Genomic DNA, 14,850 nt, shown 5'->3' with positions numbered 1-14,850 from the left:
GATGGCACTCTTGAGCTTACTTAACTGATTGTCCACTTCAAATGTAATTAAGAAATATTGGATTTTATCTTCTCGTGATTAGCTAAAATCGAGTGTTTCGAAGACTTTGGAGATTAATAGTATGATGAATAAATACATCCCTAAAGGAAAATAAAATATTTTGAGCATAAACGTAAGGATCCTCTTTTAAAATTTAATTAATTGATTGTGTTTAGAACAGATTTGCTTAGAAATTAAAATTTATTTTTGGGAGTATGGCAAAAAAGTAGCGTAGACGAATACCCTACTTATCATATATTTTATTTTATTTTATAACCGTCATTGAACAGCCGACCCTATTTCATGGGTTTACGACTACTGAGGCTCAATTCCGCAGCCTTGTAAGTTTGAACTACTCCAGAAGACAAGGAAACTCCTTAATCCTCCCCCAGAGGTATTGATTTGTTATGGGAACATGGAGGACTTTGAGACTCGACAAATTTAACGTGCATCAGTCATCATTTACTACACGGGGAGTCTTCAGCCGGCGAGTATTGAACCTACGACCTCCTGGACATGAGCCCAGCGCCCTACCGACCAGGCAATCCCGGCCCCCTACTTATCATATAATCGATTCTTTTGTGATTTATTTTAATTGTAAACTGACTTATTTTGTTATACTATACTAGATCAGGTAGAAAGAAAGCATTCCCGCCAGCCTGTTGTAGCCTAGGGGGTTATAGGGGTAAAGCTCCACTTTTCAACCAACGGCTTGATTGTGGCAATGAGGTCAGTATTTCTCGCAGATGGCCTTTACTTTTCAGACAAGGTGGCACCCATTGATCTGACGCTAAGTGGGCCTCAGGCCACCACAGGGGATCGAATTCCAGTTCTTCAAAATGACTTTGTTTCTTAATCACTGAGTTATCTGCTGAAATAATGACTCCCATTGACTGGATGTCGGATTATGGGAATTAGTTTCAATGCATGGGAGTAACTGTAGTAAAATCTTATGGTTTTCTTCTCTATATTACAGCGTTCGTTATGCTAAAATGCTAGTAACGGATGATAGAACACACAGATGCTTGTTTCATGAGTTCGTTTACCCTTTGAGCCATTTTCAAATTCACAAAGCTTGAGGAGAATAACAATTAGTGTAACTGCAGGATTTCTTATATAATGACAAAGAAAAGTGAATATTTTTATTTAATCTACTGAAAAGTAGGCGTATTATCTTAATGCTAAAAACGAAAGGCAGTTCACTCCAACATTCGGTTCTTCTTCATTTGAGTCATGTTCAATGCATACGGAGGTTCCCTGGTTCCCCCAGCGGTGGCTGGCTGATAACGAGTTTTGCTCCCGGCTCGTACTGACCACATTGCTGATGTAAAATATCCTCAGTGATATACGGTTCATAGGTAAGAATCCCCTTGCCGTCGGGCTAACCTTCGGTGGATTTCGTAGTTTCCACTCCTTGTGAAGCAAATGCGGATTGGTTCTCTTAAAGTGAAAGCTAGTTTGTCTCAATGCTTGTCTTCTGGAGTGGATTCAAAAGTTTAATGCTACGAAGTTGAACACTGATAGACGTAAATTGAGAATTAGATTTCTTGTTCAGAAAATATTACGGAAGGACCCGCTGTATCTCATGGGATAAAGCGTTCACCTCCAAAAAAGGTGTCCCAGGTTCGAATCCCAGCGTCCTAACCACATTCTTTTGCATCTTGTCCACAATTCCGACGTTAAAAATACTCAGTGGTAGAAGGATCATAGGTCAGAAGCCCTTTAACGTCGGGACGACTGTGCAGGTTTTCGTGGATTTCTTCTCCATGTAAAAGTCAACTATGGTTCATTCCATCAAGGAGTCCTCCACGAATGATAGTTTTTCCCAATGTTTGATCCGGGAGTTGCTTTATCTTCTGGAGTGAGTTAAATATTTAAAGGCTATGAAGTTGAACATTGACTGTCTTAAGCTCAGAATTGGGTTGGCTGTTCAACGCCGATTATAAAATGAAATGCTTACAGCGGGGAACAATTAGTGTGTGAGATTTGTTTCTCGAAGATAAGCAAGAATTAAAATATCTTTTGCACAAATAAATAAGAACAATTAGAATTATGTGTTTTGCAATTTTGCAATTAAGATTGCATCTTTATACAAATTACCCATTAGCTACCAGTTTTTTTCTGTTACCTACTGGATATAATTACTAAAACAACTTTTTCACTTTTATTGCAAGTATCAAATTATTAGTCATTGGAATATATTTTGATTTCAAAAACTCAAATTAGAATTATGTCCTATGAGAAAAAAATATCAAAGGGGTGAAATAGAATACTTCACATATTTTGGAAGTTTATTTGGTTTGTTCCTTGAAGTTTATTACTTATCCATCCAGGACTCAATCAGGAAATAGAGGATACACTTTCTTTTTCATCACCTGGTACTTTCATCTCTTGATATTTTCATCGCATATTTCGACAAAAAAATTTCATTTGATGGTGGTTTTTGATAGGATTATTTACTAAAGTGAAAAATTTATGAAAAGAAAATATTTATATTTTCGTAAACTTTTTCAACTTTTTTAAGGTCATAACAATATTTCGAATGATTTCGATATAGGTATATTATTTATGTCAGCTCAAAGTGGAAGGGAATAGTAGCAGTGAATTTCGATGTCAAATAGATTTTAACATATTCAAGTATTAATGTCACACTTAGAACATAATGATACTATTACAAGAAAATTGATATCAACTTTAATAAAATAGAATAATATAAAATTCCCTTAAAAATACTATTATAAATTAAACTAAGATTTCAATGGCATGTATTGAGGAAAATTATATAAATATTATTACTATAATTATTGCTACCACTAATAATAATTATATCATTGTACGGCTACTAGTGTTACTCTTCCTGGAATAATAAGTATCTTAACAGTTTCCAGTAATTCTATCAGTGTTACTAGTACTTCTATTACTGCTGTTACTACTACTACTGCCACTTGTAAAAGTATTAATGCTAAAAACAGAAATACTGTTGCTATTAGTGGTGTGGTAGTAATAGTAACAGCATTGTTAATGAAAGAAATAATAACGTTAATACAATTGCAAGCAAAAGCCATACTAGAAAAAAATAATACAAGAAACGAAATACTAGAAACAGTAATACTCAAAACAGCAATACAACTAATAGTACTAGAAACAGTAGTGTTTTTTTATTTAGTGGTAGTAGTAGTTATAGCAAATGAGTTTTCATATTTATCAATAATAGTAGCAATTGAAATGCTTAACTTATAATGTTAACTTTAACTTAGTGTTATTTGCGAAACTACTACTACTAGAAGTATAGATGCCAGCAAGACTATTGTTACTAATAATAATATGAGTATTGCTTGTAACAAAAATAACTATTTCTACCATTATCAGCATATTAACATGAGGAAGACTCATACAAGATGGTATTAAATGGGAATATAATATAAATGGGAAAAAAAGTAGTAAAATAATTCATTTCTAGTATATTTTCATAGAGAAGTAAAAATTCTGTGACTTCCCTGGCTTATTGTAGTTATAGCACACATTGATAAGTCAAAGTCACTGATATTTTACTCTCCCGGAAACAAGCTTGAAATAAAATTGTTTTATTACCAGTTTCTAATTAGTAATCATATCCTGGCTAGAAACTGGCATTAAAGCAATTTCTGCGAAAATTTTTCTCCTGTTGCTAAGTCAATAATAGCAGGATCAAATTTACTATTAACATTGAAAAACCTGCTAGAAGTAGTAATATTGTTACTACTACTATTAATAGGAATAAAATTGCCTTCACTAGTACTACTACTAGTCATAAATATATTTTAAAAGTTCTGAATAATTTTAAAAAAAATGTTAAATAAACAAAGGAAAGATAAAAAAAATCTCATAGTAGAAACACTTATATTTCGCCTCTTGTTTGCTATGTTTAAAATGAAGCAACTCGCTCAAATTAAACTTTATGGAATTATTTGAAATAGTGTAAGTTTTGTTTTTACTTCCTACTTAGAGTTTCAAATTGGATATCACATAGAAATTAAATATGCTGACTCGAAATATCGAAATTAGCAATTTACTCAAAATCCTACATTGATCCTTAAAAATTAAGTAAGTAAACACCAGCTTTTAATTTCAATAAGTCATAAGCTAAAAACAAGTTCAGAATTATTTTTAATCTTATATTTTTAATGCAAATTAAATCCACCAAAGTATATTTGATTTATACATTTTATAATTTAACCTAACCGGGAAGGCATAGGTTATTTACAGGTTAAACATTTGCATTTTTTAAAAAAAATTGGTATCCATGTTTTTTTTCTTTAATTAACTGCTTAAAATATTGATTTTCTTAGATTAAATTTGCTGAAGGAATATTATTAATCTTAAGGCAACATTAGTGTAAGGTCTTTTAAATTAGAAATTGTAGTAAAACAATTTGAAGAGGAGAGTTGCATAACGACACACATTTTATAATTTATCTAACACATGTTGTTTCTTTTGCTAACAGTAAGTTCACCAAATAACGTAAATAATAATTATAATAATAATAAATATTTCCATCAAACGCATAGATAAACACAATTCTTCCCTTTACACAAATGACAATTTTGCATAAATATATTCAAGCATTCAACCGATTTGAATTACAAGTAAAGCTCTTTCATGGAAATTCATTTTTGGTAAGGAAAAATAAACTTGATAGTGTCTGATTTATGCGTGAATCTTTTATAATGCTAAAATTCCTCTCAAATAAACCTGCATTTGGGTATTTTAAACATATTCTGCATGTATATATATTTCCATATATTAATATCCCCCTCCATAGAATCTAATTAATTTCCATAAATTGATAACGTTTTAAATGAGATTTTTTTAAAAATCTTTCTTTAACATGTAAATGCAAGGCAATTAAACTCACTTTTCGTTGTATATATTTCGTGTTAAACAGTCATGAGAGGGTATTATCACGGAAAGATGCGTGGTTTTAAATAGATCATAAGCAGATTTAACAACACGCGATATTAAACCTTTCTTTAAAATTAATGTTGTTTACATAATATATTCCAGAATGCATTTTTTCACGATAAAAATTTAGTATCGTATCTCATGATCAATTTTCTCTATCGATAGGCGTGGTTTTTTTTTTAAAAAAATTTGATAATTTAATGTGTTCTAATTCTTCCTTAAATTTTTGAAGAAGCTAAACTAATTTATGTGGCAAATTTATATTTATTTACTAATTACAATGATTTTCCTTCAAATAAAAATAAATCAAATGGAGAGCTTTTATTTGTGTGTACAGTGCACAAAAAAAAAGAACGTGTCACCTTTAATAATTTTTGATCTAAAGATCGGATCTTCACGTTCTAGGAATCAATGTTAATGGTTCGAGAGGATGACCTCAAATATGTTAATTATTTAGTGCACACAATATTTTAAGTTACAAAATCTGACAGAAAAATGTACTTTCTCCTTATAAAAATAGTTTTTTCGATGGATTTGAATTCTGACAGCCAAAATATATGGGGTACCTGCAATCTGGGAAATAAGGTCCCTATAGTTTGATCAATAGAGAGATCCAAAGTTTGAACCACTTTATGTTAATTTTACTTTCTGCGTATCTCGAGAATTTTTTAAGAAATATAAAATGCATATGTAGCAAATTTATGTAGCAAAGTTATTTACTAATTACAATGATTTTTTTCAAATAAAAGTAAATCGAATTGAGAGCTTTTATGTGTATGTACAGTGCACACAAAAAAAAAAAGAACGTGTCACCTTTAATAATTTTTGATCTAAAGATCGGATCTTCCCGTTCTAGGAATCAGTCTTAATGGTTCGAGAGGATGACCTCAAATATGTTAATTAATTAGTGCACACGATATTTTAAATTACAAAATCTGACAGAAAAATGTACTTTCTCCTTATAAAAATAATTTTTTCGATGGATTTGAATTCTGACAGCCAAAATATAGGGGATAACTGCAATCTGGGAAATAAGGTCCCTATAGTTTGATCAATAGAGAGATCCAAAGTTTGAACCACTTTATGTTAATTTTACTTTCTGCGTATCTCGAGAATTTTTTTAAGAAATATAAAAAAATAGCACATACATAAATTCGTTTATCCGAAGATAACATGTAAAGGATAAATAGTAACTATTTATTATTAAGTAATAGTTGAAAAGATTTGGAATTGAAAGGTATACAATTTTTACATCATTTTTAAATACTTAATTTTATATGGCAAAATTCAAAGTTTTATCGAAATCGGTTGAATAGTTTCTGAGAAAATTATTTTTTAAAATTCACTCAAATTTTTTATTTTGACATTTAAAATTAAGCTCTTCAAAATTATGCAAGAAGTGGCATACCTAGCAATTCAAAATTCTTTCGACTATTTTTTACTGAAATAAAAAAGGATAAATATTTATTGCATTTATTTACTTCATGAAATTATCTTTGGCTAAAAAAAATTTTTATAATTACGTGCAAAAATGTTTCAATTCACTTAAGAAGTTATCGAGGTATGGTGAAATACGCAAAAACTGAAATTACATTAAGAGGTCCAAACTTTAGATTTCTAACTTGATCTAACTAAGAGGACCATATTTCCCTCTATATTTTAAAGGTCAGAAGTTCGAAGAAAAGGAATGTTTCTGTGAAGAAATTGCGTTTTTGTCTCAGATTTCTAATTTAAGAAGATCGCGTGTATTAACTAATTTGCATATTTGGGGTTACTCCTTTGAATCATTATGAATGAATCCTAGAATGCGATGATCTGATCATCAGATCAAAAGTAATTCAGGTTTCTTTTTTTTGCCGCACTGTACAATGGCATTGTTTTCAAATCTGTGACTGAAAAGATTTCAGAACGTACATATTTACACCTGGAAACACTCCTTATTATTTAAATAAAAATCATAGCATAAATTTTTAACGTAAAATGGAAAGCTTCAGAAATTTTGAAACAAAATTAATTGTAATAACATGATTTATCTTTAAGTTCCTATTTCTATTTTTTTCGTTATATATATATANGTCGTATTAAATCTGTAATTCCGTCAAAGGGTGGTCCAACTCCCTATTAATAAAGATTTTCTGATATTTCACAGGTGTTCGTATTATTTTGTCACCCATCTGTATATATATATATATTTATATATATATAAACAAAGTAAGTTTTGACAGTGGAAGAAAGAGTGCAATCACTAATTGGGTTTGATAATTAACTATTAACTAATGAAGAATGAATTGATGATACACGACTTAGAGATTAACAGTTATTTATTACTAATCATAAGTAATGATATAGGAAAAAAAATTAAGTTCAAGCAGTAATATGAGGATAATTAAAGTCCTGATAGGGAAATGAAAAGTATGAATTTGTTCATTCAGTTTGGAATGTTATTTATGATTGATACATCTGAGTTGATGTTTTGAACTAGCTCGCTCTCTTTGAACCGATAGTTATTCGATTGAGCTACCTCTAGTATTTGAATTGATCCCTCCGTAAAAACTAATAGGTTAAAGAGACCAATATTTTCTCTAATTGTTAAGCATTCAAATTTTTTGTGAATATAGTAGCAAATTTAACTACTGAAATAACTGCGTCACTAATGTGTTGGATTTAATTTTTTTTAATATCAAATTATGATATTTTGCAAAACGGTTGCAAAGTTAACTGTTTAAAAATAACGTAAATAGAACGGTACTTAGTTGGGATTTAAAAATTAATAACAATTCCCTATAATAATGTTTTGCACAACAGTAGCATTGTTTACTGATAGGAAAAATTACTCATTAAGACTCAGCAATATGTTGGGTTTTATAATTAATAAAAATCCAAGATTATTATGTTTTGAACAACAGAAGCAATACTAACTTCTGAGAAACATAACGTAATAAAAATTAGAAATATGTTCGATTTTAAAATTTTATTTAAGCTCATGTACATTGAAGCTAAAACACATAAGTTTCCTCTTCCTAGATTATATTGCAGAGGTATTTTCACTAACTTTGTTCTAAAACAACATCTTCTGGAAATAAGAGTAAAATTAACAACGCTTAGATTGAAAATCTAATTAGCTCAAGGAACTATCCTTGAAATTAAACAAAGTTTACAGTACCGTTCTTACACTGAGTTTCAGTTTACTCTTAGTTCATTAAATATTCCATTCCTTGTAACGTTAAAATAACAAGGTTTGGCGTCGTAATGTTATGAGCCTATATGTTTATGAAAACTTTTATAGTTGATGCATAGGTCTTTTCTTAGGGAAAATGTAAATTGCTTAAGGTTTAATGTTTCGTTCCATATCATTAGTTAAACCTGAACCAAAACAATGTGTTCTTCGGATTAGTATAAGCAATAATTTGGGTTCAGGTTTAGGAATATTAATCGAAATTTTAGTATCAAAGGGATAATTTGAAAAAAAAAATGCATTAACTTAAAATTAAGGAGTTCTTGTTTGACAACAAGCCTTAACTCTATAATCTTTAAAACATTACATTTTCTTTAAAACTTCAGCATAATTTTTATTTTATATTCAGTATAGTAGAATGATTATTCTCTTGCCTAAACTATTGGGACTATGTTTTTTTCGAAAATTGAAGTTATATTCATAATTAAAAAAATCTAAAATCCAAATTTGCATAAAAGAAATTATTTTTTTGTTTCAAACTTAAATTATCGCTTGCTTTCTCCTTTTCTTCCTATTTCTGAGTACTGGAAACACGTCGACTTTTTTTTCCAATTTCATAATTTAAAAAGCAGATGAAGTATTTACGTTATGAAGATGTACTGTTTATTTTGCTCCATGCTCGTAGTTTTTTAAATTATAAATGTGATTCTCTTACTGTGCTTTAAAACTGTTAAAAATTTAATTAAATACGACGCGTTATTTTTATTCGTGCTTACGTATTTATAAAAGTAATACCATAATGTTTGTTTATTATTTCTATACATCCGTACCCTCTGAAAATATGACTCCGCGTTGAACTATGGTATATGTTTCTTTTATCGTAACACGGTGCAATAATGCCGAAAACTCATTAGGATCTTAACTTGAATTAAAAGTAAGATTTCACACAGAATTTAAATATCATGAAAAATTAGTTCAATGTTGATCCAATTTAGGCTTGCTTCATGAATCAAAATACTGTGCAAAAATGTTACCAATTTAATCAAGTGTTAAGTTGAACAAATGGCAAATAGAATTCTATTGAGCTTATATTTACTGTGAAAGTAGATGAGACCAGAATTTCTCCTTGGAAACGACGAGATTGATTCTTTTTTGAAGAAGATTCATCTATATTCTTTTCAAACAATTTTATTGTATCTTTGTTCTTGTTCTATCTATTCATTATGTTAGTGTCTAAATTTAATTTTAAAAGGATTTAATGAGTATCTAGAATAAACATAATTAAAAAAACATTTAAGCAGATTTTAAATAATTTCTTTAGTTAACCAAATTTATTATTTTCATTTTTTATTTTATCAAAGATAAAACTTTTTAGAAATTAATTTGGATTCAGTTTTTAATATTGGGAGAAAAGTTTCTACAAATGTATGGGTAACTTTATCTATCAGATGTTTTAATTTTTTCTTAAAATAAAAACAACCAAAATAAATTAGAACTCCATAAATCTACACTGAAAGTTCTTCTCCAAGTCTAGAAATTATTATCCTCTTTCTATTATCCAAGTATCCCTTTTCTAACTGAAAAAAACTGCATATCATTCTAGTAATAGTAAAAACTTATCTAACCCCAGTTGACAGTATTTAAAAAAACTATAAATAGTAGTTTTCTGTTAAAAATATTATATGAACAAATAATGAATCAGAGTTTTGAATATTTATTTAAAATGAAAGCAACGAAAATAATTTTTAGCACCCTAATTCAACACTCTAAGTCTAGAAATTATTATCATTTTAGAAATCATCCTTTTTCGAATTATGTCAATCTTTTTAGTAATAGTTTAAAGCTGGCCTAATCGACGGTATTTAAATAGTAATTTTATGCTCACAGCATTATATAAATAAATAATGAATATACGTTGTTAGTTTGATGCTTAAATTCCTTTACCTACTCGTAAAAGATCGATCCAATATTCTCAATGCAAATTCTCATTTCTCTAATTACAGTTTCTGAAATGCTTTAATAAGTAAGTTTAACTGGTAAGATTTCGTTCCGTGACGTTCAAGAGACCAAGTCTCAAGCTAAAATCTACCTCATTAGTTATGTTATGCTAATTCATATCCTAAGAGATACTCTGATGACGTCTGCTATTAAGATGAGTTAATGTGTTGAACATCAGCAGGGGATAAGACGATTTATCTCGAATAGTAACTGTTATGCGAGTACATTGCGCAATGTTTTTACACGAAGATATCGGGTATATCTAGGAATGGAGTTAATTGATAACAATTTATTAAATAATCATCGTATTCCAGCATAGTACTGAAATGGATTGTTTAGACATATTGTTATTAATTAAATGCTTCTGATACCAGGAATTCGAACCAATGATTGACATATTATCTTGAATATTTAATTACGGGGAGAAATAAAATGTTGCTTAGTGGTTTTACAGAAATATCAAGATAGTGAAAATGCATTGATAAAAATTAATAATATCATTGGTAGCACTTTTTTGTTTTTGTTGCATGAGATTTTTGCTTTTTGTTTGATGATAATTTTGTTGCATTTGACAGATCTTAGAGGCAATTGGTTTCTCTCTTTAAACTACTGTTTTCTTTTGAAAATAACAATTTCAGTTATTTTTTTTACCAAACGTTAAAAGTTTAAAAAACGTTATAAATAACAAGGGATCATGTAAAAGATGCCACAACATTGTCAAAGTTACATTGCCAGGATAAAAATTACATAGAAAACCATGTTTACAAATGCCGTCGTACACCGCTTCTCTATTAGAAGCTGTTTCTTCATTCACTTCTGTGAAGTAAATTGTGACAAAAAATGAACTTAAAATGTATTTGTAAGACAGTCTGCAGCTAGATTATAATACTAAATTATAATTATAGATTTGAATTTCTTACACCCGAAATCCGAATAAGGCAATATAAATTATTCGTAAATGCAACAAACAATTTATTCCCAAGTGTGATTAGTTTCTTTAATATGTGATATTATATATTGTGGGACTCTATCATTGTGTAATATTTTACTAGATATAATATTCCTAAGCATTAAATGATTACACACTTTTAAGAATAACATTAACACTAAAATAAGTTGAAATTCCTAAATCTTTGTAGCTGCAGTATGCTTAAATTCATAAATTATTATATTCTTGCCAAGTAATGTAACTTTTTTATAAAATTTGAGTTTAAATATTAGACTCGCAAATGATCAAAATAAGAACCAAAATAATAAATTGATATATATATATATATATATATATATATATATATATCTTTGCATCTTTCTCTTTGTAAAAATAAGTAGTAAAAATTTCNTATATATATATATATCATAAATACAGCAAGAAAAAAAAAGATTAATGTTTTTAATATTTTTTTTTAAATGTTTAAAGGAACTAATAAATTCGTATATTCATAGTATATTTTTGGATACAGTGGATTTTCGGTATGCATATACCTTATAACTACTAAAGGGAACCTTATACTAAAACCTGCCTGAAGTTAGTTTCGTTGTCCCTCTAGCCCTTCTCACCATTCTAAGTAAAAGGTTCTATATATACAATTCTATAAGGCTAACGAATCAATGATTGAATAAGTACCTAAATTGGATCAAAATATGCAATGCCAGAAATATTCAATTCTTTCAATAAATTTTTTTTTGTACTGCAGAACATTAAAAAGCGAGAGAGGTCAAAGTAGCTCCAACCGTCTTTTTAGTATTAAAAGTTTCAGGAACCAGAAGTTTAATTTATTAGTTAAGTTTGATCTTAAATCTGCTTGAAAGGTTGTTCGGTGATTTGAAGCTATAGCGTCCTAGTTTTAAAAACGTTAATAAACCTTTTTCTAAAACTTATATGATTTGTGCGATGTGTATATTAAGTAGTTATCAGTAAACATGCAACATCTTTTTATCACTTTTAGTAACTTCGGGTGTATTGAAAAAATATTTTTATCTGAGTTTACGAATTTAAAAGCGTTTTTGAGCTTGCTATATTAATTAAATCGATAAAAAGCATGTTTGAAATTTCCTCTCCCCATCTCTTTGACAATCGAGTTCGGTCAGGAGAGATAGGACTTCTTAAGGCTAAAATGAAGCATTTTCTGCTTTAATAACAGTTTAAAATTGCTTTGAAACTAAAAAAACTATATTTTCCTCTTGCTTTGAATTTCTCCCAATTTCATTTATAAAATGTAATATAGAATTGTAGAGCAATGCACTTTAGTGTTGAAACGATTTAAAGAAACGGCGGTGGAACAAGGATATACTTTCAATGAATATTGAGCTCGTAGAAAAAAAATCAGCATAGAATTCCTTTTACTCTCTGAAATTGAACTTCTCTTCACTTGAACAGTCACTTACAACTAGAAAAGAAAGTATTACTTGTTCAGAACTTCAAAGACGATGGCTCAACAAAGACAATGCAGCAGTATTTCCATATAAAGTGCTGCCTTCCTCGAATAGCTCATGAATTTTCTACTCTAAGAATATTTTTGTTTTTCTTGTTTTATACATAAACAATGGAATATTTAATGTTTTGTTTTTGAAATTTTTCTTAATTTCAAAAGAAAAATGATAATTCGCACTAAAAAAAGTTTTTGCTGTGTTCGTTGTTTATGTTCAGTAATTATCCTAAAATGAACAAAGAATAAACGTTTTGAATTTAATTTTTACAAGGTAAATGTCATACTTATACTGAGTAATAAATACACGCAATATTAAATAAAGTATGAATAATAGGAATATTTTTATTTATTTATTAGTAAATGCATTATAACTGGATATTGACAGTTTCCAAAGTTTCGTTCACATATCAATGCGATATTTGTTTATTTCATGCAAATTATGTTTCTGAAAGCTCGCAAAAATGTCTTCGATTTTCTTTTTGGTAAAGAAAATATAATTGAAAAAGAAGGAATGTTTTCCGACAAAGTGTTCATAGAAATAATTTAGTATTGTGAAGTTAAAGAAATTTAAACTCTTCCGCTGAGGAAAATGAATTAAGAAAAACACTGTTTAACCCCCTAACACTTCAGAGAAAGCTACAATTTTTAATTATATGTACCTTCTTACAATAAAGAATCATCTTGGAATGAGAACAGACTCGAATCAAGGTGGTACTTTTTTTTTATTCTAGGTAGACATTGGAATTTAAAGATCATCAAAAAAACTTGTTTTTGAATTTCTTTTTGGTAAAGAAAATATTGTTGAAAAAATGGTGATAGAAATAATTAAGTTGAAACACTTTAAGCTCTTCTGCCAAAAAAAGTAAGAAACCTACAGTCTCTTAATGCAAAGTTGTAACTTTAAACTCTATGTAACATCTTGCAATAAAGAATCATCTTGAAATAAGAAAGAACACTAAGCAAGCTGACACTTTTTTTAAAATTCTAGGTAGACACTGGAAAGAAAAGCTTATCTGCAAAAATTGGTTTTGAATTTATATTTGGTAAGGAAAATATAATTTATAAAATAATTATTTTAGACATATAACTCAAATATTTAAAAAGCTAAGCAACTCTTTTTTTTAAAAGAAAAATTGGTGAGATTTTTGTTTGATAAAAATTATTAAACTCAATAAAACATCTTTTTTTTTTTTAATTTTCATGAACCCAATTAAGGCAACATTGAAATAATTTTGAGCTCTAGTACTTAAGTTCTAATGATTGTTTTTTATTTGCTAAAGCTTTTTCAACCTATAAAACTTTCTTCTAATGAGACAATTTATTTTAAATTTAATTAAATTTTAGGATAAGCAACTATTTAAATTACTTATCGATTTCAAATGGGTAATATAAGATTACGCAAAAATTTTAGTTTTCTCAAGGTATTCGAATTTCAAAACAGGAATTAAGATCCGTTTCAACTAAATGCTTAGCAAAATCAATACTAGCGGAGTGCTTTAAAACGTCTAATTACTTTTAATTTCCTGTTGAAAATCATTGATCTTTTCCACCCGTACAATATAGTTCGTTTTTTAATGCCGCAAGCAGTGAAGTAATTCTTTTCAATTAAATATCTTCTTCGCAATTTATTTAAAAAAAAAATAAATTGAAAAACGATACGATGAAGTTTTTGCTCTATAAATTAAGAATCACATCCAGCTAAAATAGATTCAAAGACAGAAAGAATAGATTCACTTCCGGCTAAAATAGATTCAAAGGAAATTTCTTAACGCTGATAATGATTATAATTAATTATTTGTGCATTCAATGAAAAAAAATACAAAAATACTCCTTATATTCTAGTTTACCGTTCTTGATATTTAGATCCTATAAGCATAAGTAATTACATATTTTCCATTATTAGCGATGAGTCCGGTAAAAAAGAATTAACGGTGGGAGGTTAATAGGATGGTAAATCAATTTCGAATATTTTTAAAAAAGTAAATAATTTAAAATTTGTAAAAAAAATTTGAATATTTTCAAAATCCCCACAAAAATGAAGTAAAATGTAATACATATTTTAAATTAATATTTATGTGGCATACATTTGAAATATTATCAAAGTATGAAGACTCAGTACCAAGGTACATTTTAAAGAAGGAAGGATTAAAATAAATAAAGTTAAATGATTTTATGTAAAAAATTGAAAAGTGGCGAAAAAGATAATTAAAGCTTCACATTTTACTTTTATTCAACGATGAAACTGTCTTCGATTTGTTTAATCCCTCA

This window comes from Parasteatoda tepidariorum, chromosome 1 (assembly GCF_043381705.1).
Source record: "Parasteatoda tepidariorum isolate YZ-2023 chromosome 1, CAS_Ptep_4.0, whole genome shotgun sequence".
In the NCBI taxonomy this organism is placed as follows: domain Eukaryota; kingdom Metazoa; phylum Arthropoda; class Arachnida; order Araneae; family Theridiidae; genus Parasteatoda; species Parasteatoda tepidariorum.
Note: the sequence above shows the minus strand (reverse complement) of the source record.